This window comes from Callorhinchus milii, unplaced genomic scaffold (assembly GCF_018977255.1).
Source record: "Callorhinchus milii isolate IMCB2004 unplaced genomic scaffold, IMCB_Cmil_1.0 Scaffold15, whole genome shotgun sequence".
Taxonomy (NCBI): domain Eukaryota; kingdom Metazoa; phylum Chordata; class Chondrichthyes; order Chimaeriformes; family Callorhinchidae; genus Callorhinchus; species Callorhinchus milii.
In genome coordinates, this window is record NW_024704756.1 from 14,758,802 (window position 1) to 14,777,904 (window position 19,103).

The 19,103-nt window shown below is 46.9% G+C and overlaps 1 protein-coding gene across 1 annotated transcript in view; it reads left to right on the plus strand.

The window, feature by feature from the left end:
- Positions 1-14,503: 14,503 nt before the first annotated feature.
- The window catches only part of tenm1 (teneurin transmembrane protein 1), a 224,442-nt gene continuing 219,842 nt past the window's right edge, over positions 14,504-19,103 (plus strand). Inside the window, exon 1 of the mRNA XM_042340827.1 lies at positions 14,504-14,533. The gene's annotated coding sequence lies outside the window, so the exon portion shown is untranslated. The remainder of the gene's footprint in view (positions 14,534-19,103) is intronic.

Here is a 19,103-nt window from a genome sequence, read left to right on the forward strand (position 1 = left end):
AGTAAAAATAATGACCATTGAACTCCTTACACCAGTTAAATAACCCTGTTCGAGCGGCACTTTACGCGGCTGGCATTTCCATGGCAAAAACACCATGATGAAAAATTAGGCAGCAATTAAATGCACTGATTATTCTCCGATGGTTTCAATCTGCACAAAACAATGGGCAACCTTCTCAGTCAAGAAAAAAAAGATTTTCTTTTTCTTTCCACCCTGTACTTGGAACACAGTCTGCTTTAAAAGAACCTTTTTGTGCGAATTGTATTGCCTGCAGAATGCACTCAAATTCTATTCACAGTGTTGCTCATTGTTGGTCCAAGGCTAAAGTAAAGATCAAAGTATGTATTGAGTGCAGGGTAGACAATGCGTGTGTAGGAGTATTGTAAAGTTCTTAATTACTGCTTGCTCAAATATGGTGTAAGCATTAATGTGTACCTAACCTATTAATGCTTCAATTTTTCATCAAAAGCTAGCAAAGTTTTATTACTCAGCAGCAACTTGGGAGTGAGATAAAATCTTTGAGAATACAGCCGGTTTTAATTCAAATATCACTTTAACATTTCCATAATTAAAGTTAAGTTGTACTAACGCTGCCTAATTTTTTCAGTCTTCGTTGTAAATAGCAATTTAATATTAAAATACTGTTAAAATACCACACTGGGGTAGTGAGGAATGTTCTTGCCGACCTAATATTTAATATTCCTTGCATTTGATATAGCGCCTTATCACGTCTTTGAGAAGTCTCAAAGCGCTTCACAGGATATACTGTAAAGTGAATGGACTGTATATTTTGTGGACGAAACTGTGGATAATTTACATTATGCCCCTTGTTAGAATTGAAGCTAATCAAGTGTGTGTCACTCTTTCTTTGCCAGTTACCTCTGTAAAGCTCGGTCTGACCATTTAAATTTAGTGAAAGAAAACCTAAGAATAAAAGGTCGCATTCCTCTTTTTTGGGGGGGTTTCGTGCATTTTTTTGTGCTTTTCGGTTCAATTTTTACCCCCTTCCTGAAAACTCTGATGTCTCGGCATCAACGAGCTCTGTCTTGCTGCCGATGAGGGCGTTACTGGGTTACGATATCGTACTTCAACTGCAGACAGCTTTGTGGGCACGGGGGAGAAGAGAAGAGAAGAGAAGATACACAAACAGCAAAGCACAGCGGTAATCCATCATCTCGATGCGGTTTTGGTCTTGCCAAATCCACATTAAAATGAAATTACATTAAACTCAGTAATGCTCTTAATGTGAGGGACGTGGCTTTCGTTTCAGTCTTGCTACACATAATGAAGCCAGCCTCTGACATACCTCTGATGGTGAAATGTTGAAATAAAGACAAATAAGTGTTTTGCAGGAATTACCAGTTAACGTTTTCAGGAGTAAGAAAGGGAGATCGGACCCACCACAGCATCGAGTGGGTGCGGACCGAGCTTTCGGGTGCGGGAGTCGGTGGATTAGACTAAGCTCCTTTGACTCCTGCTTTCAGATCTATTGCAGATTGAAGGGATTAAAGTGTTCTTTGTGTGGGTTGCTATAAGGTTTTACTGTATGATATAAGTTCGGGCCTTCTCAATTTCGTTCCCACTATGTGCGGGCCACTGGGCCCAATACTTAAGGCAAGTCTGCAATTATCTGCGGACACACACCGAGAGAAAGTGTTTTGATTTATGCCAAGGAATCTTTAACGCCCACCCAAACAGTTAGATGGGGCTTTGGTTTAACGTCTCATTTGAAGGACGGCACCTCCAACGATACAACGCTCCATCAACTTTGCGTTGGAGGAGTCTCAGCGTGGACTTTGTGGGGCGAGGGTGCTGTAATAATAATAATAATAATAATCCTTGCATTTGATATAGCGCTTTATCATGTCATCAAGACGTCTCCAAGCGCTTCACAGGATATACTGCAAAGTGTTTTTGACTGCATATTTTGTGGATAAAACGCAGCAGCACAGATCATTTGCGCACAGCAATGTCCCACAAAGAGCCACCAACTGAGCCAGGCTGACACCAATTCTACCCTATTCAGCACTCGTTGATAAAAGAGTGGAACTAAATCAGATGAGGGGGAACTGTCTCATTTGGGTTCTGAGTTATTGTAGTCAATTAAAGTTCAGGAAAGCAGTTCTCTGTAATTTGAGAAGTACAAAGCTGGAAGCTAAATGGAGTTTCTCCTTTATGAATTGCTTCTTCTTTTATCATTAATGTGTTGGTACAAGATATTCCCGAGAATCTAGATTGATTCTGAGAATAATGATACACCACTAAGCCCTCGGTCTCTCTCATCAGACAAACATCTGGAGTAGAAATGAAGAGCAGAAACCTGTGATTGAATTAACTGTTAAGCATTATTGGATACGTAGGAATAAAGTCAGTTTAACTGATGAGCTGATTAGAGACCAATACCAGAAGTCGCATTAAGCAGTGTATATATGTACATTAGCATTGATAGCAAATGTGCTTTGAGTCTCTATGTAATGACTGTGGTGTTTTGTAGGTGAATATAACTTGGATCAAATAGGTTTTAACCTGAAATCTGTCTTCGACCTTCTGCACGTGCCTCATCCCTTCCGCTTTACCATCGGTGGCCGTGCTTTCAGCCGCTACGCCCCAAGACTCTGGAACACCCTGCCTCACTCCCTCCGCCTCGCTCCCTGCTTATCAGTCTTTTAGATCACACTCGAAGACTTTCCTCGTTGACCATTCCTACGGACACCTCCCCTCTCTCCCTGGCTCGGTGTCAAGCTCCTCCACTTTCAAGCGCTCCGAGACACTACCCCACATGAAGGGCGATGTATCAATTCAAGTTGCTGTAGTTGTTGCTGGTGTAGTATCAGAAAGAGCTTCTCAAGTACCTCACATGGGACTTCACTTGTCACCCGGGATTCTAAGTTGTCACTTCTCCCTACTTTTAACCCTCAGACGACATCAGTGCTTTATCCCTGCTACATGCACTCGGAGATACAGACCAAAGTTTGGTTTGGACAATAAGGCAGTGACCTTGTACACTCAAAAGAGGTCTGGAATTACAGCAGACACTGGAGCATATCCAACTTGTGCAGGAAAACAGTCTCGCCTTGAATTGATATTTAGACTAGAAAGAATAAATAACCAAACTGTATTGTATTACCTTTGCTTTTGACTAAAATACATTTACTATAGAATGTGGGTCTCTTGTCAGAATGCAGCCGAACCTTGATTAGCCACTGAACGTGAGAGCACTCCAGCCTTCTACGTGGCGATCACACTGGACATTGGCGGCAGATTGTCCTCAGAGAAGAGGATAGCAAAGTTCTATGGAGATTACTGAGCGTGTATCAGCGTGGCACTGTAATTCAGTGAAATTGGTTTGGGCGGGTGGGGGGGGGTGGAGTGGGGGTTTGGGGCAAGGGATGTAAACAGTGCAGAGCTTAAACATGAACTCAAAGCTGAACCTAAGTGAGCCAAAACCTGAAACTAGGTTTGGCAGAATGGATGGTTGAGGCCAGAGGAATGGGACTCGTTTACAGACAGTTCGATGCTGTGAAGGGAAGATGGTGGGATGGAGTATACTGGAAGGATGAGGTCAAATGGGCTGAAGGGTCTTTTTCGTCCAAACCGATGATGCAATCTCGTGATCTTGTGGACTGGTGACCAGGTCATCTAGCAATCGTGTGATTGCGTGATTGTATGATCTGGCGGTCGGTTGATCACGCGATTGCGTGATGTAGTGGTTACAGATCCCGCGTGCCCGCAACTATATTAAGCGTTCTGCACATCAACGCACAAACTCACCCACTGATACTAGTCACACGTGTCTGTAACCAGCCCCGAGTAAGAGCTGGCGAGGTGCTCAGCATCATACTTGTCCCTTGAAGAAACCGAGGGCCATAAACTCATTGACTGCTGCGGCCAGAACTCTGAAAGTGTATCGGAGCGATTATTTGGAATTGATTGCCTCTGCATTCATTTCCCCTCGATACCTTCAATATTCGCAAAATTGTGCTCGAGGATGATTTTTATTAACCATATTTTACTGGCCGAGCATTAAGAGTTTTGGGGCCTGATTTAATAATGCCACGTATTTTCATGCTGCATAAATTTACTGTTAATAATATAGTCTCGCTCATTCTCAGCAAAATGCCTCTGAATCGCAAGTTTATTGCTCGTAGAATTTTAATCCTTGAACACGTTGTGTTCAAGAATATATTTATATATATTTTATACAAATATAATGAATAAAGCCATGGATGAGCAATTATCTGCTGATAATAATGATATCCCTGTGGAATCGTGCGGTGTATTGGTTAGACCTGGGTTCGATTCCCAGGCAGGGTGAAACGTTAGGCAAGTTTCCATACTGTACACACCTCTGTTTACATAGAGTAAGTAGGAACCTGGTTGTTAGTTGATTGGCGGATTGCTATTCCGGGGGTAATAATCCCTTTTAAAAAAAATGTCGTAACTCAATCCACGATTGTTTGTAGGACGCTGCTGTGAGTAATTGGCTGCTGCGTATCTGCCTACACAATATACAGTCAATTCACTTTACAGTATATTCCCTGAAGCGCTTTGAGACATCTTTAAGGCACTATATAAAATGCAAGGATTATTGTATATTATTATATTATGCATGCACTTATAACTCGATCAGATGTGTTGGATTATCGCCATGCTGTGTTCTCTAAAGTGTTTGTTGCACCTTCCGGTAGACCCTGTTTACACCTTGTCCTACCCTTCCAATCCCTGTTCCCCAAACCCACCCACCCACCGTACCATCCCAATCCCCAGTATTGGTTTGGATAAGGCACTCGTTTTATTGACTTCGAAAGGCTTCAGGTCTGAACAGATCGGCTGAGATACAAAATAGAGTAGAATTGGTGTCAGCCCGGCTTCACGTCCCCTGTACACACCACACCACTACACTGCCCTCCAGATCTTTCCACCTCCCCTTTCCCTCTGTGCTACACCCGCCTTAAAAAAAACAACCATTAAGCCTCGCTCTCCACCCAAAATCTCCCCCCCATCTCTGGCTCCCAATCAGTTGTGTGACGCGGATTGAGTTGAAATGGATGTCGGGAGGAAACGCAACACGTTAAATTGTGCAAGGAGCTCAAACGGTTTCCAATGAACAAACCCTCTGAACTCAGAGGTGTCTCATTTGCCTCTAAGGTTGTAGCAATCAGTAAAACTTTTTATAACTTATGCAGATTCAGCCTGCGGTATGTTTTTGAAGTTGGTGGATCACACTGACTTAAAGCAGTGTCTGATCTTGCTTCTGGTGAACCGTGCGCTAGTGAGCTCCTGTTCCCTGCGACGCACAGACTGCCGCACGATGCAGGATGTGTGTAAGGATTCCTGCTGGGAACAGCTTCAGCTGCCTCTCATTGCTATTGAGTGTGAATGGCACGGTGTCTCTCACACGAACCCACCTGGTTCGGTGGGTAGCGCTCTCGCCTCGAGGGCAGAAGGTGTGTGGGCTCGAGCACCCGTGTCGGGACTTTGAGCACATTAGGCCAACGTTCAGGCAGGCACAGCTGCTGTATCACGTCGTTGAGATGTCACAAGGCGCTACGCAGGATATACTGTGAAGTGGAGTGACTGTGTGTTTTGTGGGCGAAACGCAGCAGGATAGGATATGATACGCAGCGGGTGAGTGGGACTGAATGGACATCTTGCTCTGAGAGCTGGTGCAGATTCGGTGGGCCGAAGGGCCTCCTTCTGCGCTGTAAATTCCTACGATTTCTATCTTAATGCAAAAAAACACAATCATTATGGAATTTCCACCCTTATTATTCAAGAACAGTGGCAGGAAATGGATTTAAGTTCCTTCACACCAACCCGATAAATTTTCAAAGTTGAGCGTGAATAAGGGGCTTGGTTTCAGGAGGTTTGATCACCCGGATTGATAGCGATGTGTCAATTTCTGTCAACTGAACAGCGCTGAGAGTTATAGAGCGAAGGGCTGACTCTGAGAGCAAGCCTATTCGGAATGCATGGCAACAGAACCCTCGACGGGATTCGGGGCAAACTATCAGGTCATTCGAATGCTCTCAATTTCAGGATCGGTGGCTTGAAGCATTATTGATTCGCACGCGGCGCTCTGCATCAGATTAAGAGAAAAGATTCCCTCGCACAAGCGGGACTTAGAAACAGATTGCACATGTCTTGCCTTAAAATCGTGCAATTTGCTCAACATTTAGAGCTGAGTCTTTAGTGTTTGTCAGTCACCTTTATCAACCGCACTTGACATCCCCAGCCCAGGGCTGGTCTTTACCAACAATATGTATAGCACAAGCAGAATCATTGATCCGCATTTATTGTGTGAACAGGAGCAATTTTGTGCTATGGATCTTTATGTCCTTCGGGGCAGGACTTAAACTATCAGCAGCTCTCATCGCCTGTGATTCCGAGGAGTCGTTAGCTCCTTGGTGTTGGACCGCGATTGAATACAGAACTACAGAGGTGAAAGGGGTATGAACAGCAGTGTTCAATCACACATCCACAAGCATCTGATTAGCTCAGGGGTTTTTTTCTCTCTCTCTCTCTCCAGTGGAAATGACAGGCAGAGTGAGCCAGAGAAGTGCAAATGTTTAACCCTTCAAAGTATCGAGCTTCCATTTAACTCTATATCGATCAATAACAACACTGCAAGCGTGACCAAATGCTGAGATTGAAAGCCTTCAGATCACCTGCTGGGTTTGTGAAAGGTGGGCGGGAAATCAGGACTAAACTTCTGCATTGTTCAGGGCTGGAAACAGATTCCACATGTTAGATTGAACTACGTGATTCCCTCAGTGCCGTGTAGTTAATTCTAAGCTGTGCGCGAGTGATCCTAAGACTGTCTCCGAAACATATAACGGTTGACGAAGAGTCTTGCATTTCACTGTGAAATCTACGCTCATTCCCCAACGCAGCGGCCCATGTCAGTCCTGTAACATGTATGTACACGTGTAGTCCTGTAGCTCAGTGGTCAGAGCACTCGCCTCGCAGGCGAGATGACCTGGGTTCGATTCCTGGGCAGGGTGAAATGTTGGGCAAGTTTCCTTACTCCACACTCCGCTGTTTACCTGGCTGTAAGTAGGAACCCAGTTGATAGTCGATTGGCGGATCACTTTTCCGGGGGGGGGGGGGGTAATAATCCCTTCATAAAAAAAAAATTTGGTCAGTCGATCCATGACTGTTTGTGGGATACTGCTATGTGCAATTGGCTGCTGCATTTCACCCACAAAGGTGTACAGTCCATTCACTTTACAGTATCAAAAACAGAAGTCGCTGGGAACGCTCAGCAGGTCAGGCAGCATCTATGGAGAAAGGAAAGTGAGTCAGTGTTTCGGGTCGGAACTGACCAGCTGAGTGTTCCTGACGACTTCTGTTTTTGTTTTAGATTCCCAGCACCTGCAGTGTTTTCCGTTTCACTTGACAGCATATTCTGTAAAGTGCTTTGAGACGTCTTGAACACATGATAAGGCGCCCCATCAAACGCAAAGCTGATTATTATTTACCCCAACACCTTGAAATGTAACATTAATATCAACCTTGCGTTTGACATCAGGCTTTTTGCATCCGGAGAATGTGTCAAAGCGTTTCACAGGATTTTACTGTGTGAATTGTAACGTCTATGTATTTTGTAGTATTTGGCAGCCAATTTTCACACAGCAGCGTCCCACTGAGTAGTCATGAAGTGACTGATCAATTTTATCTGGAGGATTGTTGGCCAGAATTCCTTTTTCTTTTTGACCAGTGCTACGGGATCTTTAACACCCGAACAGGACCCCGGTTTAACATCTCATCCAAAGGATGGCACCTTTGACAAGGCAGTAGTCTCCGCCCAGGCCCCCAACCACCCCCTCGCCACAACCCCCACCGCTGCACTGGAATGTCAGCCTGGACTGTGAGCTCAAAGTCCCAACACGAGGCTTTGACGCTTAGCCTTCTGACTCTGAGATGAGCAGCAGAGCCAAGCTGACACCTTTCTCAACCTTTTTTTTCCGCGCTGACTTGTCTTTCTCCAATTAATGTATTTTAAAATATTGAAGATTGACATTTCTCAAAGCGCCCGAGAAACTTTTTTTTTAAAACATTTGCCATCAAAGCTGAAGGTTGGCTTGAAAGGCTCCCAGTTCATGTGCGCACCTGCTACAGAGCGCTTGGGTGATAGCAGGAAGGGTTAAAGCTGATTTTGATCATCTTTGAAAAGCAGCCTGCATTGCCCGCACTGCTAGACCTTTTAACTAAAAGGGGAGAGAAAAGAAATTGCCTCTTAAAGCGATGACCCAGCCAACTTTCATGTGGAAATTCTAACCCTCAGTAAAGTCCACGACTGATTAAAACATCGAACGTGTGCTGCTTGCGAAGCACGATATGACCGGGATCAGGAATTGTACATCATTACCACCGAACCCATCGATCAAAGAATAAAAATGGACGGAAGATACCAAAAGCGGTCTCGGTTCGTAAGCCATTCTTTGGAGGATGAACGGGATCTCATTCCCCTCTCCCTGCCCATCCCCACCCCCACACTCGCTCTCGATAAATATCAACAGGTCACAGAGTTTACTGAAACAATCTTATCATTGCTCCATCCGTCTTCCTGTTTACAGCAACAAATCTGCCGCCACTGCTGCTCTTCCTCGTTTCCCCGATGCTGCCGATGTGAATTCGTTCTGTGCAGAGAAGCACTTCCCGGTTTCTTATCTAAAATAGACCTCGACAGCGTGAGCCTGTGTCCCCTATGACTTGATTTCACCACCGCCCTGGTCTAGTGACTTAGTCGTAAATATAAGCTAATATAAGTGAAATCACCCCAAAATTCCACAAATGAGTGGATTGCATTTTAAGAAACAAAACCGCACACAATCCCGCTGCCAAGCTCGGAAATTCTAAATCGAAGGAGATTAAACCCCGGTGTGTACGAGGAAAAGTTTAGTGTGAGAATATTGACTGAGCTGTAACAAACCGTTATGTCGGTTCACACTGTATGGGTTCTGTGTGTGTGTGTGGGTCAAAAACCATTAGCTGCTGTGAAGGAGAATAGCTGAGGATTTGTGGCATCAATCAAAGGCTTTCGTACAGGTCAGGCAACTTTACTCTTTAAAAAAATCGCTGAGGCAATCATCGAGCACACATTTCACCAGTCAGGAACTAAGCTGCCAGTTACAGGGGCAGCAAGAAAGTCGAGTTATGGGCTAAACGGCGCAATGAAAGAACAGGAAAGAACGATACTGCAGCTGTGAGCAACTTTACATCAGCTACTTGTTTTGCTTTCAAAAGCATATTTGAAACGTGTCAGCCTGGCTCAGCTGGTAGCGCTCTCGCCTCTTGAGTCACACGCAATGTGGTGGTTTCACTACTACTACTAATAATAAACATAATAATCCTCGCAGCTGATGTGTTTTGCGGGTGAAACGCAGCAGCCAGTTTTGTGCACAGCGACATCCCACAAACAGCCCTGTGAACAACCAATTTTGTGTGAGGGATTTGTTGGCCAGGACACCAGGAGAGAGAAACTCCCTTCTATTTTCGAATAGGGCTGTGGGACCTTCTTGACGTCCACCTGAACAGACAGACAGGATCTCGGTTCATCCAAAGAATAAGATGTTGGGGCCCCGTATCGGAATGTTGAGCCCATTGTAGCTGATATTCCGGTGTAATGATGGGGTGAGTGTTGCGTACTCAGAAGTGCCATCCTTCAGAGGAGATGTTATTCCAAGCTCCCGTCTGTGCTTGTTCAGCTGGACATTAAAGATCCAATGGCACCACTTCTCCCTCACCTCCTTCAAGGCACACCTCAAGGCTCTCCTCTTTCGACCGTGACTTCGGCCACCCTCCTACCATCTGGCCTCCACCCTCCCTGATCCCAACACCCTCCCACCGCTCTGCCACCCCAACCCCCACCCCACCCACCCACCACCCTCCCACCACCCAGCTCGGATCCTAATCCCTGACTGTTCAGCGCCTTTGTATCGTATTGGAGAAGAGAAGAGAGTTTCTCTCGCTGAACCGGCTAACAATCCCCCATAGGCAATTAGTCATTCGTTCCTTGGCTACTTGCGGTACATTGGCTGCAAATTGCTCTTTGTTGAACTTCATCCATTGATCTTTATTGGCTTTTTCTTTTGGAGCATGAGTAGCGACTAACTGCAATTTGCTGTCCGACCTCAATACCGTCGAGAACAAGCTGAAGGCCTCCCGCTGGGATGGACATGGTTTTGCATTCGGAAAGCGTCTGATTCCTGAATGTTGTATCGGGCTGTCTGACATCACCGTTAATGGGTAAAATAATGAGCAGACATCAGAGAAAGCAGTCGTCTAATCGCCCAGTGAAGGCAATCTCATACTTTGGCGGGATGAAATGTCCCTTCGACTTGCTCCCTCACCTCGTTCAAAGCCCGTCTCAAGTCTTATCTCCTTTCTCTCGTCAAGGTCCACAGGGTAATCACAATGAATTAACGCGGTTATGAGGGCAACCACGCTGTTATCACTATCTCTGCTAAGTGACAATCCAGGTGGTGACGACTGCACTGGGGAATACACGGAACTATCAGTGTTCAAGGATGTCACCCAAAAAAATACTCCAGGATTTTTGTTTTTTTGCTCTTAATCCCTGACGTGAGGAGCTGGAGCTCATTAGACACAGACTGCTTCCACTTATAATGAGGCACCCCAAATAACTAGCCAAAGAACTAGTGTTTAACTGTTAAATTATTCTTAAGGACAGCTCCCTAATAGGACAGGATGGCTTCCTGTTAAAAAAAAGATGTGCTGTCTGCCATTCACGGCTCAAGTCTCTTTGCCGAATATTTTTCCTCTTCCACCTGCACCCACCCCCCCTCCCCTCCCCGTGTCGCTGGTCTCTGAGCGTCGCTCTTATGTCCTGGCGTCTCTTTCCCCGGAGGGAACCCCCTGGGTTCAGAGGCACGTTTGCAGAAGAGATGCAGACGGTCCATTCCGCTGTGAGCGTGTCGACGATGTGATAACAGACGACGGCAGGGAGAGCTATTGTTGGTGTGGAATCGTAGGAATTTACGGAGCAAGAGGAGGCCATTCAGCCCATCGAGTCTGCACCAGCTCTCAGGCAAGATATCCATCCAACGACACTGCCCATCAAATCCCTGGCTTTCATGTACCCGTCTACTTCCTCCTTGACACCCACAATTGACACCCACAAATTCTCCTTGGGCTCTGGTGATTATCTTACATCAATAGCCACCCGTAACCCACTCCCTGACCAGCGGAAATAGCTGCTCCTTATGTCACATGTTGTTGGATTGAGAGGGACGGGTCGGAGAAATGAGCGCCGAAGCTAAAACGACGGCTAGACCGATCGGCCTCGGTGCTGAGCTAGGTTTCAAACCGCGGACTATTTCTGCCCGCATTGCCTGTTGCACGGTCGGATTGAGGCCCCGGCAGTGCCAGGCAGCACCACTGGGTGGAGTGCCTTGTATAGAAACAAGCAGCCTTTGCTTCTCGAGTAGGTGTTAAAATCCGGAAAAGCTGGCCAACGGTTGGAAGTTGCTCCCGTGGGCTGAGGGCTTGGTAAAACTGTGCGTTTTCCCCACCCCGCCCGGCCGGCCGTGCCTCCACACCCTGGAACCACCTCGTCGCCGATCTCCTCCTGCCCCCGAATTCCTCCGCTCCGTTAACTCAGGCTTGCCGCACGTCCCTCACCCTATCTGTTGGTGTTCGAGCCCTTAGATCCAAACGCTTCCCCCGCCCACAACCCCACCAAACCTCTGAAATCCTCCCTCCACTCCTCCCACTTTCTATCCTTTCTTTTAATCCCTGACTGCCCAAACACCTGAGTGTCCAGTGCCTTGGGACGTCCTCCCAGTGTGAAAGGCGCCATGCAAATGTAATTTGTTGTTCTTCTTCTTCTTCAATTCCCGCTTGAACAGCTCCCTCTTCAAACGCGCCTGTGGCCACCTCCCTCCTCCTCTCTCCCGCGCTCCGCCTTCCCGCTCCGTGCCTGTGAAGCGCTCCGAGACTTCACCCCTAACCGCCACAAACACACGTCATCGCTCTTGCGGCTTGGGAGAGCTTGACATTCCATGCCTGTGCCTAAGAGGAGGAGCGTCCCCTGGTTCCGAACTCGCTGTATTTTTCGTTAGAATCTCGGAGACCAGAACTCAGCAACTTGTCGAATTCAGTTGTCATTTTTCTTTAAGATTTGCCAAATTCCGGATGTTCTAAACATTAAGAGAATAGAGTAAACCTAGAACCGGGTGGAATTCTACCCCCCACCCCCCCCCACCCCCCCCCCCCCCGTTACGCTCTGCTGCTAAAAGGGCAACATCGGCTTTGATTTCTGCAGCGTCCTGCACGAGGGAATAGCGCCTCGAAAACCGCCGCTGAGTGCTACAATGCCAGGAAACGTACAGGCGCTTTGACCGGCCGTGCGGCTGCAAAGTCCTCCCTCGTTTCAGCCAAGGGGCGGCTCATCAACCGTATCGTTTTAACAGGCGTCCGAACTGGGTTCAACCGGATGATTTTGACCCGGTTTCATGCACGAGGATTACAATCAGAGCGCAACGTCACCTTTAACCCTATTCCAAGAAATCCGCTTGATTGATCTGTTGACCTCCTTTATGATCCGAATATATATTTGAGTGGAGTTGAGCACGCTTCGGAACAGAGGTCTCCCGTAATGATATCTTCATTCTTTATTACTTAAGTGACTCCTTAATTGGAAACCAAGGGAAATGAACAACCTTTTCTCCCCTGTTGCATTAATGCCTTATTAGTCATCGGAAACTGAATGATGTATTTGTCACGTAAAGCCACAAGAACGATCAGGCAAATCTTCTATCTTTACCCTTTTTTGGGGAAGGATAAGGTTAGGACGAAACCACTTATCTTAATCCATTTAATGATTCAGCCATGTAGGTTTGTGCTTTGCCTTTCTGTGAGAATATTACCGTTTGCCCTCCAATGTTGTGAGGTCACCATGCAAATCCAACCGGTTTGGTTGTGGCATTAGCTCAGCCAGAGAACAGCCATGACTTGAAGCTTAATTTCTCATCACAGGGATCAGTGACTTAGAAAACGCTACTCTTTTCTTCCAGGCTGAAAATGAGACTCGCTGTCATTTAATCCTCCAAAACAAATCAGTCAGCTATTACCCGAGATTAACCGAGCTCTTTTGAATTTGCCTCTGCCTACAATGACGATTGCGTTAAACCTGCGAGCGGACTTCATCCCATTTACATAATTCTTATTTCGTAGCTGTTTGTCTGGTTCTGGAGCCTCTTCGATTCTCGTTAATTCAGAGAAGGCAGTTTCTCCTGGTACCCTGGCCAACAATCTCCCCCAGATTGTGATTCCGCCCACAAAATACAGTCAATTCACTCGACAATATATCCTGTGAAGCGCTTTGAGATGTTTCAATGACGTGATGAGGCGCTGTATCCAAGCAAGGATTATTATTCTGATTATTATTATTATCTACAGTGTCTGCCGTGATGCACTTTGAGACATCTTCCTGGACTGAAAGGTCCTAAATCAAATGTAAGGACTGTTATTATTCCGGTGAATGGGCACCATTCACAATATACGTGTACATGTGTTTGGCTGTTTTCTTTTCTAACACCTTTTGACATTGCCAACGCATCACCGCGAATCGAGTTTGCGGAGAGTGGCGGGGGGGGGGGTGGGGGGGTGGGAGGGTGAGTGGGGGAGAGGAGAGGAAAACATTTGCCACCGCCACCGTATATACCCCAAAACGAGAAGATGTTACATCGTGCCAGTGTTCGATTCAATTCATAGAAAAATAATATTTCACTTCAACCCACCGCCACCCCCCCCACCACCACCACCAACCACCCCCTTGGCCCCACACACAAAAATCCTTTTCCCACACGTTCACGCATTCAACTCCATATTCCCTTTTTGTTTAAGAAATAAAAAGTGTCAGCGGTGCTTTATGTTCTCAATTGTAACTGCCCTATTCTCTTCCCTGATGTGCTTGGACTGTCGATGCGAAAGGCAGAATGAGGTGGAAAGAGAGAGACAGAGAGAAAAAGAGAGGTAGAAAGAGAAATGCCTTTTAAAAATGAGAAAACGATGTTCGGTGTAGATGCAGAGAGAGAGAGAGAGAGAGTGGAGTCTCCACACAGTGTTGCTGTCTTGTTTTTCCCCCTCTGGTACCACCTACATATGGTATGCTCCTGTGATGTTAATATGTGTGTGTGTGTGCCTGTGTGTGCCTGCTTACAGCTAGAATTGGCAGTGATCCCCTTTCCTTCAGATGGGCAAGTGGGGGGGTCTGTAGTCTACAACTGATTGCCTGGCATCCGCAGAGAGGGGGGGAAGAATCAGCTTGACCCCTCATCAGAAAACTGTCTGGACCAGAGGAGAGGTGGGAGGGGGAGGGAGAGAGCCCTGATATCATTCAGCTTGTTCCCTCTCCCTCTCTCTCTCTCTCCCTCCCCATCAGGAGTCTGCAGGATGTGATGGAAAGAAGATGAGATGAAAGTGGATTTATTTCTTCTGCTGGAAAAGAGTCTCTTTGGAGCGATGGGATGGCTTCAGCCCTGCAGTGGTCCAACCGTGCGCTATGGTAATGTGTGGGCTGTGGGGAATTGACCCCCTGTGTGTGTGTGTGTGGTGTGTATGTGTGTGGTGTGTGTCTGTGTGTTGTGTGTAATATGCATTGTGTAGTGTAGTTAGTGCCTGTGTTTTTTCTCGCTCTCTCTCTCTCTCGCTCTCGAGAAAGGGGAGCCTGCTTTTTAGTCTGCCTGGATAACAGGAGACCTTGGCTGCCAAGTGCGTAACTGTGTCTTGAGGCTGCGGACTGTGGTACATTTTGACTGTCAGGCAAAGCCGAGTAGATGGCTGGAGTGGGGGGAAAAAAAATTAGGCACCGAATCATGAATGAATCCCGAGATCGAATGATTGGGCAGGTTTTCCTGCCGCACCGAGTAGTCAGGAGGAAACAGCACGGATACAGTGCTAGCAATTGAAGCTGTGTTCTGCTTTACCTTTCACTGCGTTAAGTCCCCGGACCTGCCTCTCCAGTTTGGTGCCTTGGAAAAGGGGTATGGGATGGGAATGTGTGGATCTCAGCCTCTCACCACTGTCTCTCTCTCTCTCTCTCTCTCTCAGTTGCACTCCATAGTACCTGTCTAACCCTGTTCTCATTAAGGTACACTTAGGACCACTTCACGTCTATTTGCTAATATCTATTTTAAAGGAACAGCCTCCCCACCCACCCCAACTCTCACCCCCACTTTATTGGAGGTTTGTATTTGGAGTCCTTTTGGATTGAGTGTGGTTTTGACATTGGTGTCTGCAGGATAAAATACTTTGGTACGGATTAATATTGTGGTGGTTTCTGCTTTCTACGCTGAAGCTTTCATCAAGATTAAAACCTCTCCCACCCCAAAAAAAAGAATCTGTTTGGTATTAAATAGGACAGATGTCAGAAGGAACACTATGCTTCGATATTGGCAACTGAATTGCTGGGTGATTGGAGCAGAGATAAGTTGCTTAAATGAGTCAGTGATTGATTCCACAGCCCAGTTCAGACTATTCCGTCTTGCAATTGGCATTCCTAGGCAATGGTTAGTTACCTGGTGCTGTCAAATGCCAACAAGATACAGCATCTGCTGTTATTGTCCCCCCCCCGCCGCAAAAAAAACCACAGTGTATTACTGGTGACCAAGGAGAGTGTACGCAGGACATCTATTTATTGAGCACATTATTCACCTATTGTTTTTTTTAAAAGAAAAAAGATGTGCGCATTATGATATGGAATCGTGTGCCGATGGCTTGATGATCCGGCGATTGGAATGTAACAAGACATTGTTTGGTTGTTGTCGTGGCCGTCATCGCTGTTGTCGTGGCCGTCGTCGTTGTTGTTGACGTGTTCGAAACACACGCTGACGATAACGACGGCAGCTTACACTGCGATTTACACTGCGTCCCTCCGGCCACCACCTGGAGTGGAATGATTTAACCGATGTCGATCGAGAATGCTATCCATCCATCACAGAGCAGAACGAACGCAGCTTGCCCCCCCCCCACCAACAACAGCCTCTCGTGTTGTAGTTTGGTGTCTGAGTCCGTGCCCCGGTTCACCCGGGCGGGCTGGGGGGTTTGCTATTGCAACTCGAGTGCGGTTTTAAACGGAACTTAATCTCAGGGCGTCCGTGTGTGCCTCGACTTCATAAGGTCGTGTGTTGGAGTGTCAGCCCCGTCTGTCGCTCCAACCTGCCTGTCGCTACGAGAGAGGGAGTTAATGTGCGAGGAGGGAGTAGGGCAGGGGTAGCGGGGTGGGGTGGGGTGGGAGGGTGGGGGTGTGCGGGTGAGCAAAATAGGCCCATTGGACAATTTTGGGTAGGAAGGAGGTGAAGGGAGAGGGTGGGGGGAAAGGGATAGAAAAAAAATTGACAAATCCATCTGCCTCCACTCTGAGATTTTTACAGGATGGGAGATTGATCGATTGATCGATTGATTGATTGCACTTTTTTCGAAAACGTTAACCTACCCATTCCTTCAGGGATGAAGTGGGAGTGAACGAGAAATCGGCTGTTGACGCATCAGCCAGAAAGCCGTGAAGGAGTTAATGACTGTGGCTCGGGGCCAGGCAAGCCCGGACTCTGTTAAAATCCGGAATGACATACCTCACCCGAAACCCTTTCTGAAATCTGTTGCGGAAGGTGTTAATTTGCTAAATATCTTTTGTCCCAAAGCCTGTTTTGGCCCAGATTTTCAATCAATCTGACCAGCTGGCCGGGTTTGCTTCATAATTCCAAATCTGCTAAAGCGCTGACTCTGGGCTGGGAACTGAACGCAGATTCCTTCTCAGTGCAACGCTGACGCTGCCAGGAATCAGTGCGATCGGGCAGGGAGACAGCAAGTGTACTGAAACCGTGCCTTGGATCGCCTGTCACCGCTCTGTTGCATTGATCCATCAGCGCGTAAGAATTTGCTGGGCAAAAGAAGACCAAGGGGTCCATCGAGTTCGCCTCCCACCACCCTGGCAGTCGCCTGACATGTCGTGTCCCGAACGCTATGCTGTATCCCCGAGGTATTATTTTCTAGCAGAAATCTATCTAATTAGTCCTTGAAACGAATGACATTTTCTGCTTCCTCCGTCTTCCCCAGGAGGAGGGTAGACGGGGTGAGAGTGGGGGGGGGGGTGCGGTTGGTGGGCAAAATAGCAGAATAACAGAATCAATAACAAAATCCTAAAATTCGCACGCGACCTGAAACTGTAAGTCGGGAGCTGGTGTTTGGTGCTTGGAGGGATAAGTCTGATTACCGTGCTGAATCCTATTCCAGCAGTTGGATCATTTACACCCTCCGTAAAAGCTGAAATAAATGTAGATTGTTCACTTCATTTCCCCCCACCCATTGATGGCTGCGGAATGAGTGCGGCGGATTAACCCTCTGAGCGCTTTTTTGCGCACTTTTGCTTTTTGTTTTGTTTATTAACAGATATTATTACAGAAATTAACAAATACGATCAAGCTAGCCGCCAGGGCTAGGGGGCCTGGCCACAGCGGGCTCGGAAAAGGGTTCAGCGCCCCTGGCTTGCAATCTTGTGACTTTCCGATCCGCAATGTTATCTGAAACCCAACGCCGATATTCTCCATGATAGTCTTACAGTCCCGGAATGTGAACAGCTCCCAACGGCTGCCGCTCAGTAAATCTGATACAGATCCATTCAACAAACCTATGCGTCTGTCTCACAGGGTACAGACATCAGGAGACACTGCGAACTGAGTCTGGTTTATACTTGTGCCTTGTAAATCCAAACGGTCTGTCTGTCTCCCTCCCTCCCTCCCTCCTCCACATCACTCACTCACTCACTCACAATCGCTCACTTACTCACACTCACTCACTCACTCACTCACTCATTCACAACACTCACTCATTCACTCTGACTCCCTTCCTCTCTCCTCCTCCCTCCCTCCCTCACTCCCTCACTGACTCCCTCACGCACTCCGCTCACTCATTCACTCTGACTCTCTCCCCCTCCCTCCCTCCCTCCCTCCCTCCCTCCTTCCCTCACTAACTCACTCAATCTCAATCCGCGCTAGACTATAGGAGAGAAAAAAATGCAACATTTCACAACAGGTTTGCTGGCGATGATTATCAAATCAATAATTATCACGTCGCATCTGTTACGAAACGTCCCATTCTTCACCCTGCGAAGGTTTGACTCAATAACATTTGCAAGGACTAATTCCGAGGTGAAATAACTGCACGGAAAAGCATTGCTGTTCACCAGCAGCCCTCTTTATTCGATGACATAAGAACATAAGAACATAAGAATTAGGAGCAGGAGTTAGGCCATTCGGCCCCTCGAGCCTGTGCTCCGCCATTCCATAAGATCATGGCTGATCTTCTCACCTAACTCTGATTACCTGCCCTATCCCCATATCCCCTAATCCCTCTATTTTTCGAGAAATAGATTTCAAGAAAACATGTGGAGAGATTTCCGGGTAGGGAGGGAGTGTAACCCTTATCACACCCCCTGCGAGGAACAATCTACAGACCCCGCAGTGTCAAAAACACATCATTCTTCGGCACTCATTCTGAACGTGCGGCTTGCGGGATCTAACAGAATGTTCTCAGTGGCAAAATCGAAATCTCCGGAATTGCAAAAAAATGAATGGGGAGAGAGAAAAAAAACACACAAAAAATATCGACTTTATTTTTTTTCTCTCTTCGCCCTGTCGATGCTGTCACTCAAGCCTTTAGCGGTGATGAAGGTGATGTCTTGCGAGCTATTCGGAGCCCTGTCCTGTGGGAATGGCAATCCAGACACCTTGTTGAAATAACAGCCTAAGGGTATCGTTCTCGGCGGCTCAAAAAAAAATCTCCAGCACTGTGTTTCCTATCAAACTTTGTTACGGGTTTGAATGAAGAACAATCTTTTTTTTCCCTCTCTCGCTGTCCTGCCTGGCTTCAAAGAAAATGTAATTCGGAGGAAACTCATTTGTGAACCGTATTCTGAGCTCAGGGACTTGAGACTCTTATCAGTTCCCGGTACTTCGGGACAGACTTGCATTTTGTATCACCCTGTCGCATCGTCGAGAACACCTCAAACGCTTTGCAGGTAATTACTGTCAGCTGTAGTGACTGTGTTCGTCGTCAGCCCGCGCTCTCATGAACAGCCA